Here is a 9,199-nt window from a genome sequence, read left to right on the forward strand (position 1 = left end):
CAGGACTAAATTCATTCGGGAAATTAAGACAGTTCAATAGTAGCAATAGTAGCCTGGCTAATGTTTAGTTAGGTGAAACAAGAACAGCATTTAAGAGCTGAAGATAAAGTAATCAGATAGATAGGAAGTAGTCTAATCCAACTAAGGCTAAAAAAACAAAATACTATTGGATTATCCTAAATAAAATGTATAGGAATAGCCTGTTTAAAATGCTAAATTAGGCTACATTATATAAAATGATATGCAACATGAAATCATTAGAGCTACATTTGAACGCAGGTTTAGGATCAGTAGGCTATAAACTCACTTGGTCTGTCATGAAGGCTATCCCTCTAAATTCAGAAATTATAAAGCCGACTAAACAAGGTTGACACAAAACTAAATTGAAAGCATTTCAAAACATTTCGTTAAGCAGTCGTTCCTAAAAACTATTCCAGGTGATTCCAGCGACTTTGGAATTATTGTTGAATGCAAGCACGTGCTGTTAATACGTTTATAAATCTGAGGTGCGTAATCGTATTTTGTCAAAATAGCCTAAACAAACTGTAAATACTGTAAACTCTACCTGTAATTTTTACATTTTAAGGCCGCTTAATATGTGCAGCAATTACAAATACGTTATCACGTCTTTTCCATAGACTCACTCTGATTTGTTTGCCCAAGAACTATTTAAGATTTCGAAAATGCACCTACGTGACGAATTAGCGTTTTTATGCAAATTGTTTGGTTCTGAAAAAGGTTTTTCTGTTATTAAAAAAAGAACGTAAGATTCCTAGTATAAACTATTCTACAAGAGCGGCGGCTGAAAGGTCTAATTAGACCACGCGCTGGAAGCCTTAGGTTATCAATACTCCAAGAAGTGCACACAAGCTTCTCCAAGCGTTCTCTAATACTAGCGCAATAAAATAAAAATAAAAAGTTAACTTTCTTTGTAAAGAATGGTCACATTAAATCCGTGTGCTGCGGATGTTTGAGGTGGAATATTTCAGAAAACCAATTACATTTTTCATAATTATATTTTTACCCAACTAGAAAGTAGGGCACATCATTTAAATAAATCAGAAATATTATTAGAAGACAAAATGTAACATGCTATGGTTTCCTATAATTATAAATATTATACAAATTCTCCATGTTGAAATATGAATAAGTTACCATTTAGAGGGTAGCAGAAGTTACAGATGCTTCCGCTCCTAATGTGTGCGGGGACTAATCTAGATGGATCATGTGATAAGGTATCGGATCATGCTGCAAACAGGCCATTGATTGGAGGATAGATGGAGTTCAGTGAGATGGAATCAATAAAAGATTGCACGCAGAGGTCTTGGGGGAGCGTGTCTCGTGGCGGTATACTGACCCCAGAGCCAGCAACAGGTTACACTATCAGGACTGTGAGTCCTCCGCTACAGTACACACTGCATTAGTACACACTACCCCACATAGGTACACACTCCCCCACATTAGTAAACAGTACACCTTATTTATATGTAGTACACACAACATTGGTAGGAAGTACACAACACCATAGTACACACAACATGAGTATGTACATTTACATTTATTCATTTATCAGACACTTTTATCCAAAGCGACTTCCAAGAGAGAGCTTTACAAAAGTGCATAGGTCACTGATCATAACAACAAGATAGCCCCAAACATTGCGGGTAGCCAAACATGAAGCATACATTGTGGAAAACCAAATAAGTGCCAAAGGCAAGAACCATAAGAGCATGCAGTTAAACAAGTTACAATTAAACAACATGAACCTCAAAAGTGTAAGAGTGTACCTGTAGAAAGCAAGCAACAATAATATATTTCACAACGAGTACAAAAAGTGTATGTAGTGTTCTACACTATCCTTGTGTCCCATCCTTTAACAAAATCAAACAAAATAAATGAAAACATCAGTAACTAAAATGAATCCTCCATCAAGTCCTAGGACGAGAGGGTGGGAGGATGAGTGGATGAGTGGATGGGAGGATGGGAGGATGAGTGGATGGGAGGATGGGAGGATGGGAGGATGGGAGGATGGGAGGATGGGAGGAGGATATGTAGTTACTTTACACTGTGTGATAAATACAGACTGTTCCTTGACTGACCACCAAACTACTGTTAGAACTCTGCACTGCAGATCCTTGATCTTCTGCTGGACTTTAACATGCACTGTTTGTATGTGGCCTTGGAGAGAAGCAGATGCTAAATGAATTAAATGTAAAACGTCACTGAGGCTGTCAGAAGCGTCGGTGAGGCAGCTCCTGCTGTCTCAGGGCGGTCCGGGGGAGGTGCCTCTCTCCTTCCCCCAGAACGGCGCTCCCTCGCTGGCCACACATGGCCCGATGTGCAGGCTGAAACCAGGCACCTCACCACCTCGCTCTCACGTCTCCCTCTCTTCAGCCATGCACCCTCCCTCCCTCCCTCCCTCCCTCCCTCCCTCCCTCCCTCCCTCCCTCCCTCCCTCCCTCCCTCCCTCCCTCCCTCCCTCCCTCCCTCCCTCCCTCCCTCCCTCCCTCCCTCCCTCCCTCCCCCTCTACTCCTGTTCCTCTAGAGAGGGAAGATAAGGTATCTGGAGCCGCACTGCAACGTTCAGTGGACGTCTGCACGCACACACACACTCAAAACACACACACACTCAAAACACACACACACTCAAAACACACACACTCATAACACACGCACACACACACACCTCCATCCTCTCTGCATAGCCCGGTGAGGGCCTCAGCTCAGGGGTGGTGGGGGGGCGGGGCTGACACATTTCTGCTAACAATCACATCACACACAGAGACCCACATTCCAACTTCCTGAGCCCCCCCTCCCCCAACCCCCCCACCACCTCCGTAGAAAGCCAGTGCAACTAAATATGCACAGGTCAGTCCTGCAGAGATCCATAAAGTGATTCTTAAAGTGATCGCATCCATTTTGGTATTGTTGTCGATACTGTAAATGTGTATTTAATAGTTAAAATGTATAAAAAATGTACAACTAACTGAACCACAACCACTGTATGAAGCTCTATCGTTATATGTTTTGTTTTAATATCTCTGCTGTGCCTGAAGTGCCGTTTCTCTGGTGATACATACTCTTCATCTTCAGGGTGAAATTCATCCACCTCAAGTCATGGGTTGGGCTGTGCTGCCCCCTAGTGTTGGGCTGTGCTGCCCCCTAGTGCTGGGCTGTGCTGCCCCCTAGTGCTGGGCTGTGCTGCCCACTAGTGTTGGGCTGTGCTGCCCACTAGTGTTGGGCTGTGCTGCCCACTAGTGTTGGGCTGTGCTGCCCACTAGTGTTGGGCTGTGCTGCCCACTAGTGCTGGGCTGTGCTGCCCACTAGTGTTGGGCTGTGCTGCCCCCTAGTGTTGGGCTGTGCTGCCCACTAGTGTTGGGCTGTGCTGCCCACTAGTGCTGGGCTGTGCTGCCCACTAGTGTTGGGCTGTGCTGCCCACTAGTGCTGGGCTGTGCTGCCCACTAGTGCTGGGCTGTGCTGCCCACTAGTGTTGGGCTGTGCTGCCCCCTAGTGTTGGGCTGTGCTGCCCACTAGTGCTGGGCTGTGCTGCCCACTAGTGCTGGGCTGTGCTGCCCACTAGTGCTGGGCTGTGCTGCCCACTAGTGTTGGGCTGTGCTGCCCCCTAGTGTTGGGCTGTGCTGCCCACTAGTGCTGGGCTGTGCTGCCCACTAGTGTTGGGCTGTGCTGCCCACTAGTGTTGGGCTGTGCTGCCCCCTAGTGTTGGGCTGTGCTGCCCACTAGTGTTGGGCTGTGCTGCCCACTAGTGCTGGGCTGTGCTGCCCACTAGTGCTGGGCTGTGCTGCCCACTAGTGCTGGGCTGTGCTGCCCCCTAGTGCTGGGCTGTGCTGTCCCCTAGTGCTGGGCTGTGCTGCCCACTAGTGTTGGGCTGTGCTGCCCACTAGTGTTGGGCTGTGCTGCCCACTAGTGCTGGGCTGTGCTGCCCCCTAGTGCTGGGCTGTGCTGTCCCCTAGTGTTGGGCTGTGCTGCCCCCTAGTGTTGGGCTGTGCTGCCCCCTAGTGCTGGGCTGTGCTGTCCCCTAGTGCTGGGCTGTGCTGTCCCCTAGTGTTGGGCTGTGCTGCCCCCTAGTGCTGGGCTGTGCTGTCCCCTAGTGCTGGGCTGTGCTGCCCACTAGTGCTGGGCTGTGCTGCCCCCTAGTGCTGGGCTGTGCTGTCCCCTAGTGCTGGGCTGTGCTGCCCACTAGTGTTGGGCTGTGCTGCCCACTAGTGTTGGGCTGTGCTGCCCACTAGTGCTGGGCTGTGCTGCCCCCTAGTGCTGGGCTGTGCTGTCCCCTAGTGTTGGGCTGTGCTGCCCCCTAGTGTTGGGCTGTGCTGCCCCCTAGTGCTGGGCTGTGCTGTCCCCTAGTGCTGGGCTGTGCTGCCCCCTAGTGCTGGGCTGTGCTGTCCCCTAGTGCTGGGCTGTGCTGCCCCCTAGTGTTGGACTGTGCTGCCCCCTAGAGTATTACTGTAAAAACATATATGAACGCATGCAAAAATCCTCCATATAGGATAACACATCAGAACACAGTAAATACAGTGTCAAAGTGAATGCTTCTTCTAGTTAGTCTATTGATCTCATTACAGCCAAATGATTCAAATCTACAAATGGACAGTAAATTCAGAAGTGTAGAATGAAAGATAGGCATGATGGGTATAACCACGAGAGAGGGAGGCAGAGAGAGAGAGAGAGAGAGAGAGAGAGAGAGAGAGAGAGAGAGAGAGAGAGAGAGAGAGAGAGAGAGAGAGAGAGAGGAGAAGACATCAGGCCTGGTGCCTCCAGGTCACAGCAGATAACGTCTCTGAGGGAAAGAGAGTTTCTAGAACATTCCCTGATTCTGAAGCTCCGCTCACCTCCGACCCCAACATGACCAGCACTCTGCAGCCACAAGATAACAACCTCAGGCCTTCACTTATTCATCACCACACCAAATCTTTTCCAAACATCCTTATGATCGATGCTGTTCTGATAACAGTTTGAGGATGTCAGTGTGTTGAGATATGTTTGACATGGCCAGCCTGCAGGCTAAAAACAGCAGGAAACACTGAGGGCTGCTGCAGAGCTCTCCAATGTCAACAAACACTCAGGGCGACAACACAACTGTCCACCTGTACCTGCTAAACGCACCTGAAACTGCTAGAAACACACCTGTACCTGCGAGAAACACATCTGTATAACACACCTGTATAACACACCTGTATAACACATCTGTATAACACATCTGTATAACACACCTGTATAACACATCTGTATAACCCGACTGTATAACACACCTGTATAACACACCTGTATAACCCGACTGTATAACACACCTGTATAACACATCTGTATAACCCGACTGTATATAACACCTGTATAACACAACCTGTATAACACATCTGTATAACACACCTGTATAACACATCTGTATAACCCGACTGTATATAACACCTGTATAACACACCTGTATAACACATCTGTATAACACACCTTTATAACAGACCTGTATAACACACCTGTATAACACTTCTGTATAACACACCTGTATAACACACCTGTATAACACTTCTGTATAACACACCTGTATAACACACCTGTATAACACACCTGTATAACATACCTGTATAACACCAGTATAACACACCTGTATAAAACACCTGTATAACACATCTGTATAATATACCTGTATAACACACATATATAACACACCTGTATAACACACCTGTATAACACACCTTTATAACACACCTCTATAACACACCTGTATAAAGTCCCATTCACACCAAGAACGATAATAAGAACGAGTCCACACCACCAGGATAATGACGACTTTAGTTTAAGTCTTTTATTGTCAGATGCACAGAACAACACAAGGTCAGACTGGGCACTGAAATTCTTAAGACAAGACAACGCAAGCACCTGGCATAACATAAAATATAAGTACACAGAACATAAATTAGATCTATGCTAAGCTAAATAAGTAAACCTCCTAAATACTATACTGCCGAATGATATCGTTGGAATTACTTTCACACACAAAACAATTTGATCAGAAAAAATATCACTTCTGCAAATGAAAACAACATATACCAAAAGTATGTGCAGTGGTCTGAACCCCAGCTACGATGCTAGTGGTTAACATTATTCACGGAGATAGAGCAGTGTGGTGGAACATGACGCTATGACCTCAACAGACATTATTCACGTGCTCTTTGAAAAGGAAACCTACCATAGGGAATCTGTCATCTATTTGGGAAGATTGAGCTAGGAATTTTTGTAAGCTAAAGTTGTTGTCACGCCACACACTCGCCACATTATGTGAGTGTAAGCAGACTTTTGCGTGCGTGTGCATCGCGTGTGAGTGTGTGGATGCTGTATGCCGTGTCAAGACAATATGCTCTACATTATGTGCATGTTCGCGCGCGTGCGGTGGGGCTGCCCTCTAATCTGCCAGCCCACTGGCTGTGTATGAAGTGTCAGTGATGCACGAGACTATTAAGTTTCCAGGTCGGTTTCCCGTCCCTCGTTCTGCACAGCTCATCTGGTGCAGGAGATGAAGGGAGAGATCAGCCCCTTGTCCACTGAGGACAGGAGTCTGTGGCCAGACCGAGACTTTGTGAATCCCGCGGATGAGTGAGGAGCGTGTAAAGAGCCCGTTTAGCACCAGTGTACAAAGTATCCGTGGTTTTACGTGAGGATATAATCGAGGCCTACGCTGTCCTGTGACGTGTACAGGGAATTGGGAGATGGTGAATTTCTCTCCTCAGTTGGATGCTGCTGCTGCATTTTGTTGTGTTTGATACGAAACATTAGATTTTTTTAGTTTTGACTGTAGGTTTTCTTTGTCTTTAATCTATTAGATTTTTTATATAATTTAAGTCTGAAAAGTTAATCAATTGAAAATGCGTCTCAATCAATACACCACCATGAGGAATTGTTATAGCAGAGAAGAATAAAAGTTTAGTAAATAAATAAAATAATGATATCTTGGTTTTGTTATGCCCTGTCAGGTTGCCTCCTGTTCAGAGGTTGTCACACGAGTACTTCACTGTCACACCCTTACTTTTTTTGCAATGGTGCAACAGAGATGATTAAACAAAATAAAACAATGTTGCGTGCTGAAGCGTTCCAATGTGACACTCAAAGAATTAATAATATTATAAGAGGCATCGCAATTCATCATTTTTTAAACGATCTGCATGTCATATTTACGCAATGTCAGGCACTTCCCCTCCTAGACAATATGCCTACAGCAACATCACAATCAATAAGTAGCCTAATAATTACATTCTGAATGTGTTATGCAAAAACATGTCTATCCTCATCACGTTGACAATTACAGCCTGTTACTTCCAAAATCAACAAACAGAATTTTCCCACAAATGTCAATCAGCGTCATCAAAGTCAACTCTTCCCTTCACATTTCTCCTCAGGCAAAACTGGCAGTCGCGCTGACATGCAGTGGTAACAAGATGACCTGTCGGTCTGTCTGAACCTGGGCTCAGCCTAACATCCCGCCCCAGTCCCCCTGGGCTCAGCCTAACATCCCGCCCCAGTCCCCCTGGGCTCACCCTAACATCCCGCCCCAGTCCCCCTGGGCTCAGCCTAACATCCCGCCCCAGTCCCCCTGGGCTCAGCCTAACATCCCGCCCCAGTCCCCCTGGGCTCACCCTAACATCCCGCCCCAGTCCCCCTGGGCTCACCCTAACATCCCGCCCCAGTCCCCCTGGGCTCAGCCTAACATCCCGCCCCAGTCCCCCAGTACCCACCTGCTAGGGATGTTGCTCATGGAAACATCAGTTACTAATGACACTGTTTACCATGGCAGCGTTCATGGGGGGGTGTATCTGCAGCCCAGAGCTAAAGAGTTCTGCAGTTCAAGAGCTCGCAGCCTCAACCTGCCCCAAATGGTGCTGCCAAAGCCGTACATGGAGGTAGAATGCAGAGATGGGAAGTAACAAAGTACAAATACTTAATTACTGGACTTAAGTAGATTGTTCTGGCATCAGTACTTCACTATTTATTTTTCTGAAAAAGTTTTACACACAAATTTTTTACACAAATATCTGTACTTTCTACTTCTTACATTTTAAAGCCAGGCTTGTTACTTTAGTTTTAATCTGTATTTAATGGCATGATCCATATTATTTATTGTCATTCATTCTTTAATTTCCTGACTTACATTGTTATTGCGTTGTTATAACACTGTTATTATGTTGTTATAACACTATTATTACGTTGTAATAACACTTATTACACTGTTATTACACTGTTGTTACACTGTTGTTACACTGTTGCAGAGATGGGACGTAACTGTACTTAGAAATTTTTCTGATATCAGTACAACTTTTTACTTTTTTTAAACGTTTTTAAAACTCAAATTTCTGTACTTCTATTCATTATCATTTTCAAACCAGGCTGGCCTATAACCTATAATCTTACGTATTAATTTGAGAGGTCCAGCTACCAGTGTAACACCCAAACAGGTAGTAATCATGGTTACTTTTAAAACCATGGAGTCTTTTTAAACATGAGTATCAGTAGCCTACTTCTACTTGAGTGAAGGGTGTGTGTACTTTTGCAGAAAACTTGGTTTATTATTTTTAAGTTGTGTAATAAACAACGAATGTTTTTGTAAGCCTAAATGTAACCTAAGATGTGTCTACGGGTCAATACTCCAACGACAACGTGACAAGCTAACGCCCTGGGAAGCCAAGTCGAAAATCAAACAAACAAATCTGAAAAACAAACACTGTGAAATTCTAACTAGCCCGGAGGCTGAAGGGGTTAATAAACCTGTTTATCTCGACATCAGGTATCTAGTTTGATCTGCTTCCTATCAACTCGAACGAGCTTAGTCACTCTGCTGGAGATAATGGAGCACCGGAGTGATCCAGCAACCTCTGCATTTACATTTACATTTAGTCATTTAGCAGACGCTCTTATCCAGAGCGACTTACAGTAAGTACAGGGACATTCCCCCTGAGGCAAGTAGGGTGAAGTGTCTTGCCCAAGGACACAACGTCAGTTGGCATGACCGGGAATCGAACTGGTAACCTTCGGATTACTAGCCCGACTCCCTCACCGCTCAGCCACCTGACTCCCTGCAGGCATGCAGGAGCGAGAACCTGCTATTGTATCTCAGATTGGCCACATATTTATGTGTGTGTGTGTTGGTGTGAAAGAGAAAGATAAAGAGGGAGAGAGAGAGGTTGCGTATATTGGT

Source organism: Osmerus mordax, chromosome 20 (genome assembly GCF_038355195.1).
Source record: "Osmerus mordax isolate fOsmMor3 chromosome 20, fOsmMor3.pri, whole genome shotgun sequence".
NCBI lineage: Eukaryota > Metazoa > Chordata > Actinopteri > Osmeriformes > Osmeridae > Osmerus > Osmerus mordax.